The sequence below is a fragment of the Periophthalmus magnuspinnatus genome, chromosome 18 (genome assembly GCF_009829125.3).
Source record: "Periophthalmus magnuspinnatus isolate fPerMag1 chromosome 18, fPerMag1.2.pri, whole genome shotgun sequence".
In the NCBI taxonomy this organism is placed as follows: domain Eukaryota; kingdom Metazoa; phylum Chordata; class Actinopteri; order Gobiiformes; family Gobiidae; genus Periophthalmus; species Periophthalmus magnuspinnatus.
In genome coordinates, this window is record NC_047143.1 from 22,660,062 (window position 1) to 22,672,747 (window position 12,686).

The 12,686-nt window shown below is 42.2% G+C and overlaps 1 protein-coding gene across 2 annotated transcripts in view; it reads left to right on the plus strand.

Annotated features, from left to right (window-relative positions):
* The window catches only part of LOC117386519 (receptor-type tyrosine-protein phosphatase delta), a 608,003-nt gene that overhangs the window by 446,599 nt on the left and 148,718 nt on the right, over positions 1–12,686 (plus strand). The window contains exon 1 of one of the 2 annotated variants that reach the window (XM_055228969.1): positions 1,110–1,595. The exons of the other annotated variant lie outside the window; for it this stretch is intronic. The gene's annotated coding sequence lies outside the window, so the exon portion shown is untranslated. Of the gene's footprint in view, positions 1–1,109; positions 1,596–12,686 lie in introns of those variants that run through there. 2 annotated transcript variants of the gene reach the window in all.

Genomic DNA, 12,686 nt, shown 5'->3' on the forward strand with positions numbered 1-12,686 from the left:
AAGTACACTTTTGTTGTACTTTTTGTATTGTGACTAAATCAACAAATTTCTTAACTTGAAATGTACATACTATTACTACTTTTTTGTTTTTGTTTTTTGTTTTTTTTGTTACAGTTTTCTTACTTGTCTATCCTCTAGACCAGGCATGCCCAAACTGTGGCCCGAGGGCAAAATACGGCACTCAGACCATTTTTTCTTGGCCCGTATTACCTTAAACAGCACTTTTTACTGTACATTTTTGAAAATCTACTTTAACAAGCCCATACCGAATATTTAATGTGTCCCGCTGAGGATGTAAGCGTGAATAAAGGTCTAGTTGTTAAGCTTAACTTATAATAAACACGCAGATTTGAAGTATTCACTGTATTCGCGACCAGTCTATGCCCCTCAATCGACCCTCAGCGTTGTCTGTGTTTTTATATGTGGCCCTTAATTTGAAAAGTTTGGACACCCCAACCTAGTCTAGACAAAAAAAACAAGCTTTAAATGTTCTGGGTTAAGTAAGTTTATCTAGCTAGTATAGGGCTTGTATTTGCCAGTTTTAATCTATTCCAACATTATTTTAAAACCTATCTGAAGAAAAGTCACACAGTGCATCGTTAACAAATTATATTTCCAGCCATTCCATGCGTAAAAAGTGCACAAAAAAGCAGCTATAACCGTTTGTTTTGAATAAACTGACGCAATCTTGTTTGTCTAAAGCTCTATGGCGCATGTGAACATCCAAAGTGACAAAAACAGCAGGCGATGCGATAACTGTTCGATTGTGTCCACACGATCCTTCTTCTGTCTTCAGCTGCATCTTCCTCCAAAATAGCCCTTCATGTCCATGTGCGCATTCTTGTCATACTCGTGGTGGAGGACGCGCGCGGGGCTGTTCCACTGTGCGCTTGGAGAGAGGAGTGGGATCTCGCTGACGTCACCTCACCCCTCTTTTTCCCAAACGCACACCTCCCTCCCTCCTCCTCCTTTCCCTCCCTCCCTCCTCTCCCTGCGTCCTGCGCGCGTGTGACTCTCCACATTTTCTCAGCCTTGGGGTTGTTGTCAGTGCGCGCTCAACTCTCCTGCGTAAAAAGTGACAGACTGACGCGCGTACGTACGGACAGCGGGACAGAGGAGGTAGAGTTTGACTGTGTAGTAGTGAGTTAGCGGAGGAGGGAAGACAGAAACAGAGAGACAGAGAGAGAAAGAGAGAGAGAGCCAGCCAGCCTCCGCTCCCCTCAGCACAACCACAGTCTCGCCACGTTCAATCCCAATGAAGATCTAAAAAACGACACGCGCGCTCGCCCCGGCCACGAAGCCCCTCACACATGCGCCTCTGAAGGACTGACGCACGGAGGAACACGAGTCCAGGAGAAGCCCAGAAAGAGCAGCACAACACGGGATCACAAGAACAACAACAACAAGAAGAAGAACCAGCAGAGGAGGAAGAAGAAGAGGAGAACCGGAGCTGGATTTTCGTAAACCGACCCCCCCAGGACCAGGACTAGGCTGAGTGATATTTATTAAATATTGGATGTAACAACTCACTACTTGGAAGAACAGAGAGAAAAAAGGAGAGACTGAGTTTGAAACTGCTGGAAAATGGTGCTAAGGTAAGGCTGCTTGGATGTTTGGGGCAAGTGCTTGTTTGGGAAACGCATGGATAATGAAACAAAATGAGACAGGGAATTTAATCTAATGAAACAAAACCAAAAAAAACAAAAAATGAAGGTTTCAGGCTGGTATTGGCAAACCTCGACAGTGTCACTTTGGATAAAATTGTCGTGGTAACACTGGCGACTCATTTGCACATAATAAAAAGCGTTTGTCCCTCGTTTAACTTGGATCTCGCGTGCGTAAATGTCTGGTATAGTGCTTTTAATCGTCCAAGTAGGCGGCTGTGTTTTTTTTCTTATGTTAAATCTAATTGCGCGCTTGTTTTGCGTTGGCACTGACCTCGCGTTTTGCCACTTAAACGCTCTAAAACGCCAGGAATAGACGAATCAGCTCGACCTGCTTTTACGCGTTATTTAAAACACACTATTAACTGTGGCACGAGTGAAATGTAAATACACGCTGGTTTGTGGCAGCCTTTCAAAGTTGTACAGAGTCTTTATGGCGAATTTCAAAGTGCATTCCTGCTACTCTCCAGAGATCCCTCCTCATTGGCGCTTTATTTTTAGAACATTTGCTTTATTTTTATTTTGGCGGGGTTTAAACTTGTCCGTGCTGACATATGAAAACAGAAAGGCGAGCTGGCACTCACCGAGGGACTTGTGTCAGTCGGATCCGAGTGGCTCTTCAGTGCGGGCACCTGTGCTCACTGTGTGCATTGAGCCACTAGGGGACTCGATTCCCCCAGTCACAGACAGCTCTGCGCTGCTCAGGCTCACAGGCGTTTAAATGTGTCTCTACATTATGCAAGAGTAAAACCAACACTAAATATCGAGTGTGTTATTATTTTAATTCATACAGTGTAATTAGCAGTTTGATGAATTAATGTAGATTTTAGAATAAATTAAATACATTGATATTGAATTAAAAACATAAACTAGAGGGAAAAAACAACACAAGTAGGGCTTGTGTGCACTGTAATAAATTGCCTATGCCACGCCAATAGGAAGCAATTTATTCTAATAAATTGCATATTACCGTGATTGAGGATAGGGCAGCCAACTGTTCCGGGGTGTGTGTGTTAAAGCTCGCAAATGAACACACACGTGTTTGCTCAACCAATTCCCAGTAAAGAGCCAGTAAGCACTCAGGGAGCGCAGAGCCAGCACCTCAGTGTCTTATGTGTTTTACAGTGGCCAGCTCAAACAATTAGCACTTACACAATTTTGACACAGCACAATTAACGCTGTCACCACACGTTCGATTTCCAATTTTGCTGTTAAGACAGCAGTGCTCAAAAGAGGAGACTGGACAGATAAGGTGCTGCTGGGTTTTACTGATGCGATTCAGAGGACCAGAAGGAAGTGTAGTGTTTCAGTGGGGAAAAGCGCCACTGACTGCCATTTTCTCTATAAGCCCAAACTTGTGCTTTTATAAACCTATCAAAAATAATAATTCATAAAACGTCAAAGCAAATGGCATTTACATCTTAAAAGGAAATGAAAGAAGAGAGGAACCAAGCTTCTTTTGCCAGTCACAGTGTGTGTGTGTTGTGCAGAAAACAGTTCATGGCATGCAAGCTATTAAACTGAAAAATGATATAAGGCTTTAGAAAGTGCCTATGAGGGAGTTGGACCATTTGCTTTCCTTGTGTTTTTGGGCCTGCAGCTCATTCAGAAATCACATCCAACATTTTTGGCAGTGTCTTGGAGGGAAAGTGTATTTCTGGGCTGAGTATTGGAAGGTTTGTGGTCTGTTTTGTGCTTCTCTGCACCTGGAATCAGCCGCTCAAAATGAGGTGAAATATTAGGCTTCCTCATGACTGACTGCAGGAACACACTTTCTCGTAGCTTTTGTACGTTTCCGAAGCAGGTGCTTTTGGGCACGAGGCCAAGCCCTTTTTCTGTCAAGGTGTTTTCAGCTCGTGGTCGGTCCTGAACCGGCGCTGTCTGACTCACTGTGTGCGAGAGGTAAAAATCACAGCCAAAAAAGTTTGTTTCCCCTCAATGAGTGTGTATAGAAATGTGAGTACTACTTTAGGAATCCCAAGGCCAGGACCTCTACTGCAAGTGAGGAATCAACACTTACATTACAAAAAGGGATACATAAACATAGGCAGCACAATTATCAGGCGCCGCTGTTTTGGAAGTGGAGATGGAGAGCCGAAAGGTCTGTTAGCAATCACCCCCCTCACAGCCTGCCCTCTGTAATCCAGTGGGTGTATTCTACCTTATTTTGTGCCAGCAACGGCCCTTAACAACTACCTACTGGTTGTCAGGATGGCTGGCAGGCTAAAGTGGCTGTAGAAGCAAGCACAGTTGTAGCACAGGTCAGACTGGGGAGAAAAACTCTCTTCTAAACAGCAGGTTAGCCGGGCCTAGCATGTGCATGTGTGATGTTGTTGTTGCATCAGGGGCCCTCTGTCGACTGCTAGCTTCCCTCAGCCGCGGACAGCTTGATGCATTGTGACAAATGAAAAAGCAGTTTGATTTCGCACAACACTGAGCTGCAGCGCGCCATAATGAAGTGATCATGACTTTACCCTTGGTTCACTTTGGCCAGAGACCTGCCGTGTTTTCCCTATTCAATCGCTTCACTCACTTATTTACTTGGCAAGCATTTCCTCCCGTAACCTCTAGTACTGCATAACTAGCGTCAAGGGTGGGTTGCTTGATAAAAACCACCGCTATGGGGCATTGGTTTTACACATAGGGGAGCGATAGCAGTTTTTATTGATATTCAAGTTGCTACTCAGTTGGAATAATAATGAGAGTACTTTCAGTATCACCTCTACTGTCCATCAGCCATCAGGCCAGAGAGCAGGTCACGTATTTAAACGTACAATCGCAAGCGCAGATGGTACCTCGTTACTGGAAAATTGGGTATTTTATGTATAATTGCAAAAAACTAAACTGCATAACCGATAAATAATACTAATATTTATACACACTTTTTAGCTAATTTTTGTTGGATCGCCAAAAATCGGGATTACCGTTGTCAATAACAACACATATCTACTAATGAGGATGGCGTATTTAGACTTTTGCTTGTATATAAATCAATATCGCCCACCTCGAGACTCCCTACGTTGTTGTTTCATATTTTTTGAGCATATGAATAAGATTTGTCGCTGTGTATCTGTATTTTTCTTATTAATATCGAATGAAAACAAACCAACAAGCGTTTAATTAATGTGGTCCTGCTTTAGTTCTTCGCACAGTGGGGTCCTCGGCACGCCAGGAATGGAGGGGAATGCCTCTCCGCATCAGCTGTCCTTTGCTTGCATATTGGGTTTCAGAAGCTGTGATGGACGCCAAATGCCTGTAGCCAGTTGTGAAGACGGGGAGGGAGAATTCTGGTATGGATTTGGATCGGGGTTAGTGGCACTGGCTTGGAATTCCGCCCTTGACCTCCATTTTGGATCCTCTCCTGCCTAGCAACTAACGACCTGTCAAATTAACCCCATAAAAAGCCGTAACAACTAATTATATGAAGGATTGTAAATTTGGATTTGTAACAACGTGACGTAACGGTAAAAGTGTCAAGGGGAAGGTGGTTTATTTTTTGTGCGGTTGGTTCTGATTGGACGTTATTTCGTTTTATGTTTCTGCTATTGTCTCATTTTCTCTTATCTTAATTTTTGGGCAGGCAGAGAGCAGAATCCATGGAGGTTCATTTGAATAACTGGCGAAATGAAGAAATAAAGGCTTGGCGACAAAATGGAAGTGGCTTTAGGCTCTGCGCATTCATGTCACCGCTTTATCAAATGATTCCACAATAGCGGGCTACACAAGTGATGGAATTTGAATTAAAGTATGACAGTTTTAGAATGTGTTTCTGCGCGCCGGACTGCCGGGGGGCTTGGGTTTCATGGGCTGAGGCGAAGAGGGATAGAAACTGGACGGCTGGGAGGTTCTCGTACAGTATAGACATATTTTCCACTCCTTCCTTCACCCACCTCCCCAAGTCTTTTCTCCATCTGACGGGAACGACTTAGCCGGAGCACTTTTGTTCAGAAGTACAGTGTGGTTAGAGCCCAGAGCCAGGCAGAAAATGGGGTGTTAGGAAAAACGTCTACACAACAAGAAGTCAAAAATAGGGCCTTTAGTTGATAGGCACCTTCCAAGAACAATTACGCTACCTGCTGTGCCAAATAGAAGGGTTCAAGAGATAAGTGCACGAGAGTGGTGTTCTGCTCAGACTGGTGGCGAGCTTGTAAACCCAAAATGTATATATGACCCAAAGGGATTGTAAACTGTCGCGGGTAAAATTTCTAACACATGCGAGCTGGGAAAATAAGGCTGTTCAAACACGATAAAACTAATCCCAAGAACTAGCAGCTCTCCCAACATTTGCATAAATAAGTCCTGAAATCCATTAAGTCAAAGAACAAAAGTGATTAAGATTAGCCACACATGTTGTCCCCCAGACTTGCATTCTGGCTGGAAAAAGCTGAAATTTTCCATTTACTAGTGCACCAAGTCTGCCATATAGTAGTAATTTCACGAGTGAGAATAACAACGGCAAAAAGATTAGTTATAATTTGGACTTTTTGTGCAATTTTCCCGTAACTCTCGTAGTGGCACATATTGTAATAAGATCCACCAAATCTGTCCCTCACAGCAGTTCAAATAAGAACCATGTCTCGCAAGCTATTTGCACACTGAAAAGTCATAGAAATTACATGAAACCTAATGCAAGTGTCCGCCTTTATATGTTATATTCCTATTCGAGCCCTGCATCACGGCAAGGTTAGGAGTCAATGTCTAAATTCTGTGTAACCCCTGCATTCTCCCTCTACTCAATCTGCAATTACAGCGAGCTGCTTTGAAGAAGCCAGGCGGAACTAAAATGACTTTTCATGTCCGGTATAATGACTGCCATTTGGAAGCAGACATGGAGAGAGAGGGCAAGAGAGAGGGAGCTACAGTGCAGAGTCAATAGAGATCAAGGGAGGGGCTGGAGGAGAGAGGAGGGGGCACAATCAGAGGAGGAAAATGGCTTAGGTCACCTCTGGTTCTGACCAGACGGCCCGACCCAACCAGCGCTCTCTCGCTCATTGCCTGCACATGAGACCACACTTATGTCCAATTATTTCTTCCTCTGCTGCTACAGTGGAACCATCTCCCGCTTTCCACTGTTTTTTCTTCAGATATTTCTCTCCTTTTAATAGCATTAAAATGAGCTGAGAAACTCTGAAACGGATTACAAGACAAATGACAGTGAGGAACCCTGTATATTCTCTTTGGGGTGAAGCTGTGGAGCCAAAGGCCAGAGTGTGTCATCACCTGCACTCACAGCTGGCTATCTCTTACTCCTGCTTCTCTAATGAGACCAGACAGTCGCACTCAGCTTATGGCACACACTGATGCTGTGTTGGTAATCTATTATTTAGTCTCTCTAGGGGAGGCCGGTCTCAAGAATTTCATGCATGCATTTTGCAAAGCAAATGGCAGCCCTCTGGGAATACAGAGCTCTGTGTGGGAAAGGAACCAGCACGTATTACACATTAATGCCAGTCACAGTGTTTCCCCCACGTCATATTTCAACATCGTTTTTGTCATTTTTCCCACTGTAGTAAAATGAGCTGATGCTGCTCATACAGATGTGCTTCAATGGCATTGACAATTCTATTTGATACATGAGTCTTTGTCTTTTTCATTCACTATTTTTCCCTCCCTTTACTCCATATTTCAGAGTGATATTTAAGGATGAAAGATGAAGGTTGGGCTTCAAACAGCCAACACAGAAGACTGGGTATATCTTTCCGTTTTCTTTTCATGTATACTTCAGGAACTATTTCAGAGGTGTTTCGAATAGTTGCATCAGGCTGCACAGACTTGTTTATATTTAGTCAAGCTTGAAAACTTTGACGATCACGACCCCCTGCGTTGTATTTATAGTCTTTCCGTTTTAATTGTACATTTTAAAGAGTCCCAACTGACTGATGAGCTAACAAGGCCTCTTGGAAGCATCCCCTAGGTATTCGCAAACTTTTACAGACCCGTGAACCCATTTAGAATTTGTCTATATTTGGCTCGGGGCATATGCAAATCTCTGTGGACGTGAGATGGCAACAGTTAAACATAGAAAGGCAGTTAAAATGTAGCCGTTAAGGACTTGGGTTACTCTTAAATGAAGTTAATGCAAAAGGATAAAGATGCCGTGAATAGGTCGAGGTTAAAGTTAGCCGAATGGTGAGAAGCAACCCGCATACCAGACCCAATGAAGTCACCAAAATATTTAGAAGAAATGTTAGAACGCTCTGGCTATTAATGACGCCACTGAGCTAAATGGGATTGTTAACACTAGCGAAAAAAAATAATAATCGCATTTCTTACTTATATGACTAATCTCCAGGTGCAAAATGCTATCAGCTATCCACTAAATCTCTCAAACCTAGGGGCTACATTCCTCTTGAATTTCCTTGACCTTGAATACAAAGATTTTTTACTTAATTTCGATTCAAGGAAGCCCATGTCGGGTGTAGGCCAGTGTAACCCAAACTGCCACGCTTAATCCTCTACCTAGCGGTACCTTGTCCTTGCATGCGCTCGCTCGTCGGGTTACCCTAAAGAAACATTCCAGGAGAGTTTTAGCACATCTGAAACTGGACACCTGCATGGCCCTGTGTGGGTGTCTGACAATGAGAAAGGGAAAGTTTGAATGTGGGAAACAGAAGACTTACATACAGCCATGCTAGTTTTGGGTTTCGTGATGCGCAACAAAATAAGCCTGAGGAAAGCTATGAAACTGTAAGGGACTGCTGGGTTTTATATGTGGATGTTCTCAGATAATGTCAGAGTACAAGTAGTGCCTTGCCTTGGATTTAGAACACACACTACCCTAATACTTCATGAAGATGCGAGTCTGGACGTTGACTCTCTCTAAATTCAGATGGACGTGACTGACTGGACGACGGAGAGAGCGATGACCAAACTGATATCCCTCTTTATAAAAAAATACTGAGAGATAACATTCTGAACTGGTCGGACAAATTAGTACCAGAAACACTCCAGAGCATAGACCTCTGCCAAGGCATTCTGAGAATTACTGACCCCCTGTGACTTAAGGCTTTGATGGTAAATGGAATTTCACCTCGTCTTGTCACCAGAAATATAGTGTGAAGCTCTAGGGTTCAACTATTTGCAACTCTGCAAAATCTGTAAAAAAAAATCTTGATGCTTTGACCCCAGTCCCAGCAAACAACTTTATTTGGCTCATTTGTGACCGGGTAACAAATAGCAACAAATGTTTTCTCCATTATACTGGAAAGAAACATTGTAAACGCGTAAATATTCACAGCATGAAATGGAATCATGGGAAACAGAGCCAGAGAGACGAAATGGTGTTGACCAAAGGCATCCATGGAGATTACACAGTGCACCTTTAAAACTCTCCTAAAATATTTGGGCTAGTTGTCAAATGTTAAGTGCATCTGTGGCAAAGACGGTCAGAAATCCTTACTCTTTCTTTAAACTAGCTGGGAAATAGTTCACGTTTGATGACTGGCCTCAGGTCTCGACAAAGAAAAAGGTGTCCATTACAGTAAGGCTTTCAAAATGCAATAACTCACTCAGAAAGCTAATATGCATCAGAAGAAAAGTGTGGATTGATGGCAATTTAACAGTTGATGTCGGCCGTCTCGCCTGGAGCTTTTAAAATTGCAAATGGCTTTTCCTTTTGCCTTGGTTAATTTGCATTCTTGCAACTTTATTATGTGTGTGTGTGCTTTACAGTAGTGTTTTTGTAGCACATTATATTACATTTTGTTTCCTTTAGGAAGCCACAAAATAGGTTACAATACATCTTTTGTGTCCTTTTTCAGTTCAGTTTGGGAAATGTCCCGGGAATATACAATCTAGTGTGAAGAGCTGAAGTTGAAGTGTGCAAAGAGACATCCCACACTAGCTGCTGGCCATATTGGTGCTTCCCTGATGCACAGTGCTGCCAGTCTGCATAAGCCCTCTCCAGGGAATTCACCTCCTCCGCCACCTCTTTCACATTTTATACTTTTCTTTTGAAATAGTTACTCCAACTGTGCCGCAAGGGACAAGGACTGTCAATTTAGCTTCACTTGACAATAAGAACACTCATAAATACAGCTGATGTGTCTTTACTGTGAGGACATGACATTATTAGAAAATATGTTGACCAAAGTGAAACGGTTAAGTTCATTACAAGAGAATAGTTGAGAAAATGGTTTGTTGGTTTGCCCTTTTCATGTTCTGAGCTAAGTGATGTAGACCAGCGTGTGCCTAAAAGTGATCACTGTTTTTACATGCACCATCTGCAGTGGCTGTGTTACCCTACGGCTCCAGTCCCCAGTGACACACATAGGCACCTAGCCAGAGCAGAGGAGGAGGCTAAAGCCTGAGCAGACAGTGCTAACCAGAGCTCACTTCAGCATTTAATTGCTCCCCTTTGAGTCCCAGTGGACTTCATTACCAACGTATTCAGAAATATCACTTGTTTGGTCTTGGAAACAAGTGTTTGTTCTTCTTTTATGTCTCTGCAGCAGAATGAAGCGGCTAGTCAAATATTCTCTCAACTAAAGTGGTTTCAAAGCCTCAGATCTGCTCACAGAAAGTTTAGGTGATTATATAGAGCCGTAATGGAGCTGATGGCAGCTGTATACAGCAGTGCACAACTCAAGGGCATTTTCATTACGGGAAGTGCACTTACAGTCGCGCTGTTTGATCACATACTTACTTATTAATTTCAATAAGAAACTTAGCCAGTTTTAATGACGCAATGTTAGGTTCTTATGACCTCTGCTATTATGGCAAGGCTTTTAGCTAAATTCCTGTTTATCAAGAAAACACCTTGGATTTTTTTTTTTTTTTTTTTTACTGAAGGCAAATTATAGTGACACATTCAGCCTAAACAGACCTTACCATAAGGCAAAGGTAATTTTTGACTTCATTAAATCCTGGGCTAAAAAATGTACAGCATCTCCACATAAAAGCAGCAGGAGAGGTGATTATCTTTGGAAATTAGCTCACTCATTTAGTGCTGTGTGGATGCAGATGCCTCCGTTCAATGGAAGCCTATTATTCCAAACGACTCTCATTAAGCCATAGTGAAATAAGGCAAGCTGTGGAAGCAGTGAAATAAAATCTTTAGACTGCTTGTGCAGAACTCGGCAGCGCTGAGCCACGGCGTCTTCATTAAGAGAGCTGACGTCAGGAGCACACAAAACGAGTATGCCGTGTGAAAAGAAAATTTGTATACAGCTGATTTGTTCCTCTTATGCCTTATAGGAAGTTATTTTGTGTTTGTGCTCGCAGCTGAGGAAACTAAAAGTACATATGAGCTTAATGAGCATCAGATAAATAAGCTCAAACTGTGGGGCATGAGTCAGTGATTATGCATAATTTGTGTCTTTTTAGCATCTACTAATTTGGAAACACATTGAATTTGCTTTCCTGATTATGTCACCAACGTACCTCTTTGTAGAAGTTCTCATATCTCCAAATTATGTTTAAAAAGTATGTAAAGTGTACATTTTGTTAAAGCAGACCTCTTCTGCAAAATCAACTTTTCAGAGCTTTTAACCATGTTATAGTTGTTTCCCTTCTCATTAAGTCTCTTTAAGTTGTTTTTGGAGCAACTTCTGGATGTTTGAGTAATCTTTAATCTCTTATTTTGAAGACGTCATATTGCAGATCAATCCCTGTTTTCACCGTCACTGGCATACACCCACTTTGACGTACTTACTCCTTTCTTCAATTGAATCTTCTTAATCTGTGATACGTGTAGGATTCTGAAGCGTTGCGTAATAATTTTGGTACAAATGAAAAAAAATCTGCTAATCACTGATGCGATCTGCAGCTGTCCATAGGAGGAGCTAACAACTACACGGCTCTTTATTGTTTTGACGTTTACAACATCAGCTCCTATTGGGTACCTTAGTTTTCTAACGCAGAAGTCAGTGGGCATCTTTACTATTATTATAAATTGTTTTAAACTCATTTTGCAATTTAAAATGTGCAAATTATACCATAATGATCCACAGGTGTCATAGATTATAACTATACAGCAGATACAAGCACAATACGTCTTCTTTAACACTGGACTATTCTCAGTATTCAGTCAGCGATGCACCCCGGACACATTCAAGCGCACAGATCTTGCGATTCATTTGATTCATCACTTGCATTTACCAGCTTAACTGTATTGAATCCATGAGGCATATCCAGGACATTAATGCATCGTGATCTATGTCAATTGTAAGTGCTATACACCAAGGGCCCCTGCAAAGCAACAGAGAGAATGCTTGATGAGATGGACTTCAGTCAATGAAAAACACTGAAGGGATTTACCCGCTCTCTCCTAGGTCCCAGTGGCACTACAGGTCAAGTGGCATTTGCATCTCCCTCAAGATTACCCTCTACTCGCTTCTTTCCCTATATTTACTGCCGCCACCAGGGAGAATTCAAATGACTATCACATATCAATAATACTAAGTAAAGCACCACGGTATAGGAGTTGGCAGTCGCATTTTAAAGGTGGAATATGGAAGTTTTCTGGTGGAGGGTCTGACACCTGCTTGCACATACGACAGAACAGAACATGAGGTGCAGAAAAGACCGATATGGGTTTTTTCATGGCCGATGCTGATACCGATGGTTTAGAATACAGAAGAACCGATGCTTGATAAGCTCTGCCGATATTTTTGGGCTGATAAGCTGAGCCGATTTTGATTATTTTCCCCAAATTCTGTAATTTAAAGTTACTGCAAACTCGCCGACAGCCCTTTTTAAACCATAAACCTATAAGAAAGCTCTGTTGTCACGTTTTGTGCAGCTATCTTTTCGTATTCGTGTTAATATAAAGCTTTTTGTGTATTTTTTAGGCAGCAGATTGACCAAAACAAATATCGGCCTATGCTGGAGATTTAAAACCGATAGCCAATATGATAAAAAGTCGAAATATCTCTAATAAAAACGCAACAGCAACAAAACATTGAAGATCGTAACATAGTCAAATAAATAAAAAAATTAGTGCTTCTTCTGTTCCTATACATTTATCTCCAACCTCATCCCTCCTTCCCTCATTTCCTCCCTCCCCACACACTCAGAAAATGC